Source organism: Phascolarctos cinereus, unplaced genomic scaffold (genome assembly GCF_003287225.1).
Source record: "Phascolarctos cinereus isolate Bilbo 61053 unplaced genomic scaffold, phaCin_HiC Scaffold_8;HRSCAF=390, whole genome shotgun sequence".
NCBI classification, from domain to species: Eukaryota; Metazoa; Chordata; class Mammalia; order Diprotodontia; family Phascolarctidae; genus Phascolarctos; species Phascolarctos cinereus.
Genome location: NW_027556291.1, coordinates 5,065,114 through 5,077,925, shown reverse-complemented (window position 1 = coordinate 5,077,925; position 12,812 = coordinate 5,065,114). Strand labels below are relative to the sequence as shown.

General features: G+C 48.2%; 1 pseudogene across 2 annotated transcripts; it reads left to right on the top strand.

Moving 5' to 3' along the window:
* Positions 1-6,867: 6,867 nt before the first annotated feature.
* On the top strand, positions 6,868-11,153 carry LOC110203353 (heterogeneous nuclear ribonucleoproteins C1/C2 pseudogene; annotated as a pseudogene). Of its 2 annotated transcripts, none has more exons than XR_013483620.1 (2): positions 6,868-7,143; positions 10,414-11,153. The product of XR_013483620.1 is annotated as a heterogeneous nuclear ribonucleoproteins C1/C2 pseudogene, transcript variant X1 (transcript). The 2 variants fall into 2 exon arrangements; XR_013483621.1 differs by lacking the exon at positions 6,868-7,143 and adding an exon at positions 7,162-7,323.
* Positions 11,154-12,812: the final 1,659 nt, after the last annotated feature.

Sequence of the window (12,812 nt, the reverse complement as noted above, 5' to 3'; positions counted from 1 at the left end):
TATATACACACACACATAGATAGATAGATAGATAGAAAATTCACAGCATTAAAAAATTAGAGTGAGGAAGAAAATATCTTTGACAACTATGGATAGAGGGAGAGTTCATGACCAAAGAATAGAGAGCATCACAAAAGATAAAATGGACATTTTTGATTACATAAATGTAAAAGTTTTACACAAACAAAAGCAATGCAGCTAAAATTAGAAGAGAAATGGGTAACTGGGGAAAAAAATCTTTGTCATGTTTCTCTGACAAAGGTCTGATATCTAAAACACATAAGGAATGGATTCATATTTATAATAACAACAGCCATTCCCCAAGAACTAAATGCAAAGGATATAAACCATATCCTTCTCAAAGGATAAAAATCCAAGCTATCAATGGCCATATGAAAAAAAAATGTTGCAAATCTCTAATAATCAGAGAAATTCAACTTAAAGCAGTTCTGAGGTTTCACCTCATACCTATCAGTTTGGTAAATATGAAAAAAAGGAAAATTACCATTTTTGAAGCACTACCAGATTAATATGCTCTTGGTGGAACTGTGAATTGGACCAACCATTTGGGAAAGAAATTTGGAACCCTATTCAAAATGGCACTAAATTGGGCATACTCCTTAACTCCATAATACTGCTATCTGCCCTATACCCCAAACAAATCAAAGAAAGAAGAAACAGGTAGATATATAGATAGATGACAAGTAGGTTGAGGGAGCTTACTAAGTGCCAGCCACTATGCTAAAAGATGGGGATACAAATACAAGCAAACAACTCAGTCCTACCCTAGAGGAGCTTACATTCTCATGGGAGAAGACAGCACAGAGGAGTTAAAAGCAGAATGGGGCTTAGGCATAGGAGGAGAAGAACATCCAGAGATCGAGTCCTGACAAGTAGCACTTTGTAAATGCTTTAAAAAAAGCAGTCCCTGCTTACAAGGAGCTCACAGGCTAAGGGAGAAATAACACATAAACAACAAGGTACAAATGAGATGTCTACAGAATAAATTGGAAGTAGTCTCAGGGGGAGGCATAAGACTAAGGAAGACAGAGAAAGTTTTCTCAACGAAGATGAGACTTGAAGGAAGCCAAGAGGCAAAGATGAGGAAGGAGTGAATTCCAGGCAGAGTGGACAAGCAATGAAAACACTGGAAGCCAGAAAATGCAATGTTGTTCTTGAGGAACAGCAATGAGGCCAGCGTCACTGGAAGCAAGTAAGGTGTAGGAAGATTAGATAGGTAGGAAAGGGCCAAGTTATGAGGCAAGGTATGCCTGGAGTCCTTCTCCATTCAGGAGAGCAGGGACTCTGGGTGGAGATTTTTCTATGGTAGCTAGGTAACAGGTGAGGACAATGAATGCAGAGAGTAAGATCAGATATGAGTGAAGTGAAAAATGGCTACATCTTTCCTAAAATGGTGGTCCCAGGGAGGGAATCATCAGTCAGGAGAGTAGGCCTCAGGCCCATATGTGCAATAATATTGATAGTAGCTCTTTACCTAAATACAGACCAAAATGATTGGCGAAATATTGCTTATGGGTAGGCTGAGCCAACACAATAAAAATGACAATACTACTTAAATCAATGTTTTAAAAATTCAGTACCATGCCAATCAAACCACCAAAGGACCGCTTTACAGAACTGGGAAAAAGAATTGTGTATAGAACAGTAATATGGCCTTTGTACAAATATGCTGAATAATAATGTAGAAACAATGATTTACAAAGACAATTTCAGAAAGACCTGGAAAGTCTTTATGAAATAATGCAGAGTGAGGCGAGCAGTATAATTTTTACCACAATTTAAAGAAAAACAATTTTGAAAGACTTAAGAACTCTAAGCAAGGCAAGGGCCAATCATAATTCCAAAGGACCAATGATGAGGCGTGCTACCCACCTCCTGATAGTGAAGAAGGGACTCAGTGCAGAATGAGACAGACATTTTCAGATACCTCCAGTGTGAAGCTTTGTTTTCTGTGACTATGCTTACTTGTTACAAAGGTTTTCTATTCCTTTTCTTGGGAGGAATTGGGAAAAAAGGGGAATTAGAGATAGATTTACCCAAAAAAAGAAAGAAAGAAGAGTCATTGAAATATGTTTATTTGGCTTTTTAAATCCACTGAAGAGAACAGAATGAAGACCAGAAGAAATCACAGACAAACAAGGACAGTTCTGAAAGTAACAGGTGAATTTACTATATAATTGAAAAAGTAAAGCAAGCTGGGCATAACTGAGCCTCACAGTTTCATGCACAGCCTTCTCTTTCTGTTGTACACTGTATATGGTTGATGTTTGTTAAATTCAGAATTTCAAAATTGAGCTTAATGGGGGAAAAAGAACATGGGTACAGAGCTGACTGTGAAGATTAATATAGAATGAACTACTGTCATGGACAGTAGAGCACAAGTGGCCATCATGTTCCTATTATTCTATGAAAGACACCTGAAGAAAATACCTATACAGCCTCTTGTAGGTTTTGACCTTGAGGGCTCAGTGACAAAAACTACCCATAGTCAGGATGCATTGAGGTGACCTTAGAAATTGCATGAAGATATTGTTGGTAGCAACAAAGTGATTCTGGGCTCAGCATGTCTGGATCCTTTATGGGTCAATGGGGCATCAGCTCTAATTGGGACCAATTCTAGTCTTTTCAGAATACTAGCAGAATACTGCAAACAACAGTCTGAGACTTCCTACCTGAAAGCTTTGACCATCTGTGCAGGAGGATAGAGTCAAGTGGTGACAGTGAACCTTACATGGACAATTCCAGCTCTTCAACCACTGAAGTGGATCCTGAGATATTGCACTTTGGGGATTCCTCAGGACCACAGGAATGGAAGGAGAGGCTGAGGAGGAAGAGGACAAAATATCACTCACCATTCACTTTCTGAAAATGAAAGCTTTACCTGAGGCTTGGGGACATATGGGCCAAAAAAGGACCCTGAAGGTGGGGAGAAATAGACTCTACCGGACCAAGAGAGTTTTAGATGTCAGCAAGAAGTGTGAGACTTGTGGCCAGCGTGGATAAAGAGAAGTGCCACCAATTTGTGCTACAGAACTACCAGGAAGCCTATCACACTTGTCTTCACTGCCTTCCTCTCTCTGGAAGAAAAGAACAAGCACCCAAGTCATCTATTGGTGGTAATGGACCACTTCACTAGGCATACACAAGGACTGTATACACCCAGCCAGGAGCCAGAAAACCTCCACAATCGCCAAGGTATTGCAGAAGTATTTCTCTCCATAAATATTCACAGCAGCTCTTTTTGTAGTGGCAAAACCCTGGAAATGAAAGCCATGCCCGTTAACTGGGGAATGAATGGCTGAACAAATTGTGGGTATATAAATATAATGGGATACTATTGTGCTCTAAGAAATGATGAAGGGGATGAGTTTAGAGAAACCTGGGAAGGCTTGTACAAACTGATGCAGAGTGAAGTAAGCAGAATCAGGAGAACAATTTATACAGTAGCCACGACAACTTTGAAAGACTTAAGAATCATGATCACTCCGATGACTGTCGTGGGCCAGGATACTGGTGATTTGGGACTGTTCTGAGCAAGAAAGCTGTGGAACAGACCTGGGGTAGTTGGGTTAAAATGTTTGCCAGTTGGACTAATCTAGGACCCACCTGTGGACCCTTTGGACAAAGAGAGTACAAGAGATGCCAAGGACCCTCCTTCTCAAAACGCTTTTAATCTTCTGGACAAGAGGTATTCATCTGCTTTCACCCTGGGCCATTGGAATATATTGTTAGGAAATGGATTATTGGTTTGAACCTTCAGGCTCTGAGTGATTGGTAGCCTAGCATGTGGAATAGCAACCAAATGACGGCCATGGCATCAATGATGAAATACACTATCTACTCTTGGCCAAAGAGGGAATAGACCCAAGACCAAGAATGAGACACATTTTTTGCTTTTTCTAAATTAAAAAAAAATTTTTTTGAGACATGTTTTTGGACACGAGAATTTGTTTTGTTGCGAGGGTTTTGTTCCCCTTCTGCACACTTTTTTGGGTCAGCCAACAAGCATTTATTAAGTGTTTCCTATGTGCCTGGCACTGTGCTAAGTGATGGGGATACAAAGAAAGGCCAAAGACAGTCCCTACCCTCAAGGAACTCACACTCCAACGAAAACAACTATATAGAAACAAAACATATATGAAGTGAATTGGATGGAATCTCAGAGGAAACTAGTGTTTAGGGGGCCTGGGGAAGGCTTCTTGCAGAAGATTAGGTTTTAGCTGAGATTTTAAGGAAGTCAGGAGACAGAGATGAGGAGGGAGATGATTCCAAGCAAGGCGGATAGCCAGTGAAAATGCTCAAAATTGGGAGATGAAGTATCATGTGGGAGATGGTACAGAGGGAGAAGTCAAGAGGGCCCAGGACAGAGTCTTTTTATTTATTTTTTTATTTTTATTAATTTATTTTTAGTTTTCAACATTCACTTCTATAAGCTTTTGAGTTTTAAATTTTCTCCCCCTCCCTCCCCTCTCCCCTCCCCAGGATGGTATGCAGTCTGATATAGGCTCTACATATACATTCCTATTAAACATCTTTTCACAATTACGATGTCCTAAAGAAGAATTAGGATCAACAGGAGGAACCACGAAAAAGGAGAAACAAAAGAAAACAGAAGAAAAAGAGAGCAAAGAGTCTGCTTCGATCTGCATTCAGACTCCACAGTTCTTTCTCTGGATGGGGAGAGCATTTGCCATCACGAGGCCTTTGGAGATGTCTTAGATCCTTGCATTGCTGAGAAGGGCTAAGTCTATCCAAGTTAGTCATCGCACAACGTGGCTGCTCCTGTGTACAACATTCTCCTGGTTCTGCTCACTTCCCTCAGCATCACACCATACAAGCCAGGACAGAGTCTTGACGGACACCTAGGGTGAGTGGGCATCAGCTAGATGAAGAGCCAGCAAAGAAGCCTCAGGAGAGGTCAGACAGGTGGGAGGAGAACCCAAAGAATTTCCTGAAAACCTGAAAAGGACAGTATCCAGGAGAACGCTGTCAACAACATTGAATGCAGCGTAAAGGTCAAGAAGGATGAGGACTGAGAAAAGACGAGATTTGGCAATGAAGAGAGGTTATTGGTAACTGGAAAGAATCATTTCAATTGAATGATGAGGTCAGGAACCAGATGTCAGAAAGCTTAGAAGAGAGGGAGAGAAGTAGAGGCACAGATTGCAAATGACTTTTTTAAGGAGTTTAGCCGCCATGGAAGGGAGGAGAGATCTAGGATGATAGCTGGTGTTAACAGATAGATCATGGAAGGTTTTTTTTAAGGATTGGGGAGTCACGGAAGCAGCCAGCAGAGAGGGAGAGCTTGAAGATTAGTGAGTGAGGATGATAGAGGGAGTGATCTACTGAAAAAGATAAGATGGAATGGAATGAAGGATGCAGGTAGAAGAGTTTGCCTTGGCAAGAAGGGCTACATCTTTCATCTGAGATGGGGGTGAAGGACAGGACAGTGGCAGAAGGCAGCTTGGTGATGTGACAGGAGGAGAGGAGAAGAGGGAGCTGAAAAGTTAATGGACTTAATTTTTTTTTCTGTGAAATGTGAAACAAGGTTTTTAGCTGCAAGGATGCCATAGGAGGTTTGAGGAGAAATGAAAAGGGCTGGAAAAGTTGCTACACTGAGTGGAATGAGGCATTGATTAGGGTGGCATTGCCTTGCCACAGTGAGGCCCCAGTCTGAGATCACACACTATAAATTCGGAGAGGACCCAGTCAGCAAGGTTTCCTGATTCTTCTCCAATTTCATTCAGCAGTATGAGAGTAAGAGTGAAGGCAGTGAATGGGGGGGGGGAGTGATCAAAAGCTGAGTCTCAGCAGGGCAAGATTGGGGATAGTTAACGTGCTTGAGGGATTCAAGGTTGAGCTGGTTCACCAATGAAGAAAGGTAAACAGTGTAGCCAGTACGGGGTGATGGCTTGGGAAAGAATTGAAGGGCAGGAGGATTGTTGGTCATGGTGAGGATGAAGAACAGGGTTGGGGTGTTTGGCAGGTAAAGGGAAAAGATATACATACAGAAGATTAGGGATCTCACAATTGATGACCCTGGAAATAGAAACATTTGTGGGTGATAGCAAGGTCCATATTACCATCTCCACGGGTAACCTATGTGGATTGTAGGAGGAAGTCATGGGAAACGATCAGACTGAAGAAGGAACGGAATTAGGGTTAGAATTCAGTGTTTGATGGCGTACCTGTCTGTCTCTCATCTATCTATCTATGTTGAAGTACACCCCACACCTCCCGTAGGAGAGCAGGAGTTGGGGAGGAAAGCTAGGAGTCAGGCGCCGAATCTTTAGGACGGAGAGAGTTCTGCAGGTCAGTAAACAACAGCCACCAGAATCTTTTTGAGGGGAGGGGGGAGAAGGGCTGTATACGTGGATTAAGAGAAGTTCGAGGATGAGGAGCGGTTACTAACTGATTGTGGTAAGCTGGACAGGGGCAGGGAGGCTCCTGGAGCATCCCAGCTCCCTGGACCACTCACTCCTGGTGAGCTGGCGAATGAGCGAAAGCGCAACCAGTGTTGGAGGGGATGGCATCAGGAAGGAGCCAGAAGGTGGAAGGAGTGGGAAAGGGGAGAGGTCTCGGGGAAGGCAGACATTGCGGAGAGCACAGTGGAAGGGGTGCGCTGCTCTGGCGTGCGATGTTGGGGGGCTGCAGGGCCCCCAAGGGGTTGACAGGTTGACAGGAAGGGAGGGGGACGTGGGGGAGGGGAATGAGGTTCGTACACTGACAGCTGGGCTCCCGAATCCCTGCGCTGGGGAGGGCAGGAGGGGGTGGGAGTATGCTAACCATTGCGGAGGGAGTCCAGGCAGATTCTCCGTGACTGGCGAAGAGTCCACGGAGGGAGGGAGAAGGAGGGAGGGAGGGGAGGTGATTAGCCTGTTGTGGGCCCTCCCTCAATGTCCAACCTTGTGGCAGGTGGTGATATCGAGTCCTGTGAGGCCCAGGAGGCCAGACTCCCAGCAGGCAGCTGGAACAGTCGGCGATAGAGCCCGAGGGAGCAAGGAGCCACTGCTGCTGCTGCTGCCGCCGCTGCCGCTGCCGCCGCCGCCGCCGCCGCCGCCGCCGCGCCGCTGCCCCCGCTGCCGCCTCTGCCGCCGCCGCCGCCGCCGCCGCCAGTCGGAGGTGGGTCTGGGCAGGGACGGACCGTCTGCCTGTATTGCCGCCTCCGCGCCCGCCCGTGCGCCCGCAGCTCCCCTGCGCACCAGAGACACCCCAGGCGCCCCAGACAGAGGCCCAGGCCTGCAGCCCGGCTGACGCAGGGTACCCTGGGAAGAGGCAAGAGCCCCGAGTAGCCCCGGGCAGGTGGGCTGCCGCAGCGGTCCCCCCACCCCACCCCTTCCCGGCCGTGGGACACAGGGGACTAGCCCTATTGGGGCCATGCTGCGCGCCCTGGCGGCTGCCCCGCCTCTCCAGGGCGTCCGCCGGGAGGGGGTCGCTCACTGGAGGGGGGCCCTGGGGGTCGGGGCGAGGTTGGGGGGGCGGTGGTCCTGGGTGCGGGAGAGGGAGGGCAGCAGGGAAAGGGGGGGACGGGGTCCTGGGCACCGTTCCTGTGCTTGGATGAGGAGGCAGTGGAGAGGGGGGTGTGGTCCTGGGCACCCCTCTCCTGTGAGGGGGGTGGGGTGGATGGGGATGATCTTGTTCGCCCCTCTCTAGTACCAAGGGGGTGGCCTTAGGGGCCCCTCTCCCGTGCCAAGAGGGCGGGGGCTAGAGGGGATGGTTTTATGTGCCCCTTTCCCGCTCCAAGAGGAGGGCGGTGGCGAGAGAGGAGATGGTTTTTTGCGCCCCTCTCCCGTGCAAGAAAGGAGGGAGTAGTCTGTGGCGAGAGGATAGCCTTGTGCACCCATTTTCCTGTGCCAAGAGGGCACAAAAGGGGGATGGTCTTGTGCGCCCCCTTTCCATGGCAGAGGGAGGCGGTAATGAGGGGGAAATGGTCTGGTACACCCCCTCCCCCAGACATGTGTCTCTGCAGAGCTGGCTCCTAAGGGCCCCTTGCGCCCTATCAGTCTGTGGTGGCCTGAGGTTTGGGGGAGGAAGCACAGAGCTGGGCCTGGACTAGGGGGAGGGGCACGGGGCAGAGGGCTGGGCCCATACTCCCCCCACCCAAAAAAAATATGTTTTGCACAAACAAAACCAATGCAGTTAAAATTAGAAGGGAAACAGGTAACTGAGAGGAAAATTGCAGCCCATTTCTCTGATAAGGATCTGATCCAAGGTATAAGAGGGAACTGATTTCAAATTTATAAGATCAAGAACCATTCTTCCCACAGAGAAATGGTCAGAGGCTATGAACCAGTCAAGGGAAGAAATCCAAGCCATCCACAGCCATTGGAAACGATTCTAATGTTATTCTTTTTTTGGGGGGGGGAGGGGTAGGAAAGGTAAGGGGGCCGGGGGATTGCAATAGGGTGGCCAGAAAAAAGGGAGGTGAGGGGTCAGGGGGATAGCAAGAGAGTGGCCAGAAAAAGGGAGGTGAGGGGCCAGGGGATAGCAAGAGGGTGGCCAGAAAAAGGGAGGTGAGGGGCCAGGGGGATAGCAAGAGGGTGGCCAGAAAAAGGGAGGTGAGGGGCCAGGGGGATAGCAAGAGGGTGGCCAGAAAAAGGGAGGTGAGGGGCCAGGGGAATAATAATAGGGTGACCAAAATAAAGAGAGGTGAGGGGACCAGGGGGATAGCAAGAGGGTAACTAGAAAAGGGAAAAAACAAACAAAATCAGGAAAAAGAAGTGAGCCAGGATGGCAGAAGCATGTTTCTCCTCTGGACGAGAGGCGATGGGTTCAGGGCACTGAATGACACCTCCATTTTCAGCCATGCTTCAATTTATTCAGTCCATCTATACATGTTTGTTCAGAGAGTTTTGTTTTTCTATTTTTTTCCCAATGGGGGTGGGAGGAGGGAGGAAGAAAAAGTTTGTTAATTGAACAAAATTAATTTTTTTGAAACATGTTTTTTGAAATGCACAGCAGAGAATGGAAGGTGAACCAGAAGGCCTCCCAGCCAAGCAGCACAGAAGCATTTTAAGTGCCTACCATGTGCCATGGACTGTGCTGAGGAAACACACACACACACACACACACACACACACTAAAACAATCCTGACTCTCAGGAAGCTTGGGGGGTAGGGGACATCCATAAGAGAATAAATACCAAACCAAGGCCAGGTTGGTGGATCAGGGGGGCATTAGTTCTTGGGTTGGGGCAGGGAGGAGGGGCAGTTCCAGGTGCAGGACAAAGATGGTCCCTTAGCTGCTAAGAGCTCAATGAAGTGGAGGTAGGAAGGGTGGGCATTCAAGAACCCTTCTTTGTTCTACTTTACATAAAGCAATGGTAATTTTCTTTGGTACTTAGGTTCAGAATTTTTTAAAAATTACATTTAAAAAGTTGTGGGCCAAAGCTGACTCTGACTCATCTGTGGGTTCAAGTTTGGGATTAGAACAAAAAAGGGAGGCTCTTGGAACCCCTGGAGTGTTAGCAAAAGGAGGTTTTGTGGACCAACTGTCTGGAGGATGGTTTCAATGCCTTTGAAGGCAAAACCAGCTTGGCACGTGGAAATGAGGATGCTCCTCCCAATGCAGGTGGGCAACTTCTCTGCCATTTAAAGTCTTAGAGTATTAACTGGGGCCCTGAAAGGCCAGGGCCCCAGGGCAAGTCAGTGTCTGAGGTAGGCCTTGAACCCAGCCTGCCTGACTCCAAGGCCACACAGCCTCAGACAGCTGCACTGGCATTGTCCCTCTGGGTCTTCAGAATTTCCTTCTTGACAGTTTCCCGTCCCCCTGGGCTGACTTTTCCTTCAGAATTTAGGTCTGCTCTAATGTTCCTTGGAAACCTTACACATCTGCTCTCTTTGAGAGTAGGGTGCATACCTCCCATGTGCTCCTTCCCTATCACAGACTCTAGGGGTGAGGGAGTGGTCATGTCCACCCTCCCCATAAAAGCCCCAGCAACCCAGTCCTCCCTGGTTCCTGGATGGCCTCACATGACTATACTTTTTCATATGCAGTGTTAAATCCACCACCACTATCCCTTTTCCTTTGGGCTCCTTTAGCTCTCCTGCCACTGGCTTTTTGGACTCTTGGCTCTCCATCACCCCCATACACACACACACACACACACACACACACACACACACACACACACATACACACACACACACTCCCATACCCCTGCCCCTGGCTCCAGTGACTGTATTCATGTCCTGTGTATAAAGTCCAGTTATTCTATACCAGTCAGTGTAGACCCTGGTCTATCAAGGGGTGATCATGACACTTGGAGTTCCTTTTTCATAGCCTTGTTGCAAGAGCCCAATGAAATGCCACTCCCCCTTAGGCCTGTTGTGAGCCTTCGAACACTAGAGAAACGGCAGTTAGGAGAATCATGCCGATTGCTATTATTTTCAGGAATCATGTCTCGCAAAGGCAAAAGTGGTGTTTCTTCCATGAATGACGAGGAGGCCCTTAATTTCTCTTCTGAGGAAGCAAAGGGTGATGATCTCCAGGAAATTAAGAAGGAGTTGGTGAAGATTGAAGAGAAGGTGGATGCTCTGCTGGCCAGCCTGGAGCAGATGGAAAGTGATCCGAGTGAGCAGTGTGAACCATACGTGAGGAACAGACCTGAGGAGGAGATGGAGAGTAACAGTGCCGTGCAGGAAGCTGATGCCAACATGGAGATGGAGGAGAGTGGAGGCACTGACGATGACGCCGGCAACCATGCTTAGGAGGGGCCCGCCTGGAGGAGGAGGACACGAAGATCGAGGCAGGGAGGACCAGCTGGGGTGGCTCTAGAATGATGGCGGTGGCAGCCCTAGAGGAGTCAGAGGGCAACAGAAACACCATTGGGGTGAGCAGCGTTCTTTAGTGCCTATAGGGCCCAGATGGAAGGCTTGCCCCTTCTTGTCACAGCCAGGCCCTTGTCCTAGAGCCAGCCTCCCGGGTCCTCTCCAATTGTATCTTTCAGCATATGCTCCCTGTTGTCCTCAACCTTACTCTCCCCAGGCTCATTAGCTCCCCTCCCTGCTACAGGTGGCCCCTTTCCTGTTTGCTGTGGCTCCCCCTAAGAGTTTACAGTAAGGCCCCTGTGATTTTCTTCACTTAACTCTTGTAACTTTTTTCGGGTTCCACAATAAAAAGTTCTATTGCTCTGTTTGTAGTTTGCTTTTTAAAAGGGGTCCTTGGTGGTGGGGGTGGGGGTGATGGATCCTGGAGCTAGTGGGAGTCCCTGGTCTTCAGGAACTAATGTGGCCAAGAAGCAAAGACCCCATTGTTCTCAGTAAGACACTGCAGCTATCCAGCTGGTCCTTGTATGTGGGAGTCTGGAAACAAAGGCCTGTGGTCAGGGGCTCCACAGTGTCACTGCTCCCTCATCTCTATCTCATGGGTAAGGCTGTACCCAGGCCAGGGCCACGAGGTTTTAATCTGGAATACCAAAAATCAGGGGGCATACTTCTCTGTGGTCTTCCACTATTCTGCTATCCCTGTGCCTTCTGGTCTTCAGCCTGCCCCTATGCCATTGGATTCCATGAGAATTTCTGTTTTCCTTGTGTTATGGCAAGTTCTTGCACCACTACTTGGAGATTTTGCACACCTGTCCTCCTTCGGCCCATGCTCTTTAAGAGCTTAGGGCCTTGTTACAAGGTCTTCAGTCCGAAGACTAGGGAGTGGTCAGGACAGGGGAGAGGGAGGGAATATCTCTGGGTGAAGAACAACAGCGCCTTTGTCTCTGAGCCAATGGAAAGGTAGAGTGAAGAGCTTGGAATAACTAGATGAGTCGTCTCCGGGCTGGCTGTATCCAGACCACCTGGTGCCTCAACTGGGTCTTTGCTAATCATATTAGCCAGATCACTGATGAACTGTCCTCTTCCAATGGTACAGCTATCCAGTAAGGGAGTGTTATGTGGTGGCAAGGTGAGGTCATTCATGCTGAATATAGATCCCTAAACTGCTTGGCATTGCTGAGAGAGGCTAGGGGAGCCAAGAGAAACACTCCCCTGTGCTCAGCACTCTTCCAAGGTCCTGGGGGCTTCTTCAAATGGGGGGGGCAACAAGAAACAGGGGGGTAGGGGAATAGCCTAGTGAGTCATTTCAGAAATGCCAATGAGCACAGTTGGAGGGGTCCTCAGAGGTAGACAGTCCAAGCTGGACCCAACCAGGAATTCCTGGCCCTCTCTAAGACTTCCAGTGAGGGAAAGTACATTGGGAGCATCACGTCCCAGACTGACCCTGGCCTGTGAACAAGGGGCCTCATCTGTGTCCCAGATGAGGACCACAAAAAGAAAGGAATGGAAGATAATGTACTGCTCAGGTCTGGAGCAAGGCTCTGGGCAGGCAGAGAACAGTGCACAAGGGCACTATGACGTTAGCAGTATTCAAACTGTAGGGGGCAGTGGTGCCTGAGGCTGGTTCTGCTGGTGAAGCCTGCCTCTCCTGCCCAGAGCATTCTGGGAAGTCAGTCCCTCAAAGAGTTGTCAGTCAGCTTCTTTCCTCCATTGAAGCTGTACTGCCTGACCCTAAGGACCACGTCTTTTCTTTCATCTTGACTGGTACTGATTCACCAGACCAGGAAATGGAAACCAATGGTAAACAGCTCAGGGCAGAGGTCAGACATGGAGGTACCTAAGGGATTTGGAGCACCATTTTACTGAGAGAAACGAAGTCTCAGGGGGCAGGGGTGACCCTGAGGGTTTTCACAGAGATGGAGATTAAGGCCTACAAGGTGTCCAGGGCTGTCTCAGTATTAAAGGCCTACCTTACAGAGACAGACTGAGCGATACAGGGGAGAAAATCAGGAACTAGGGCTCTTA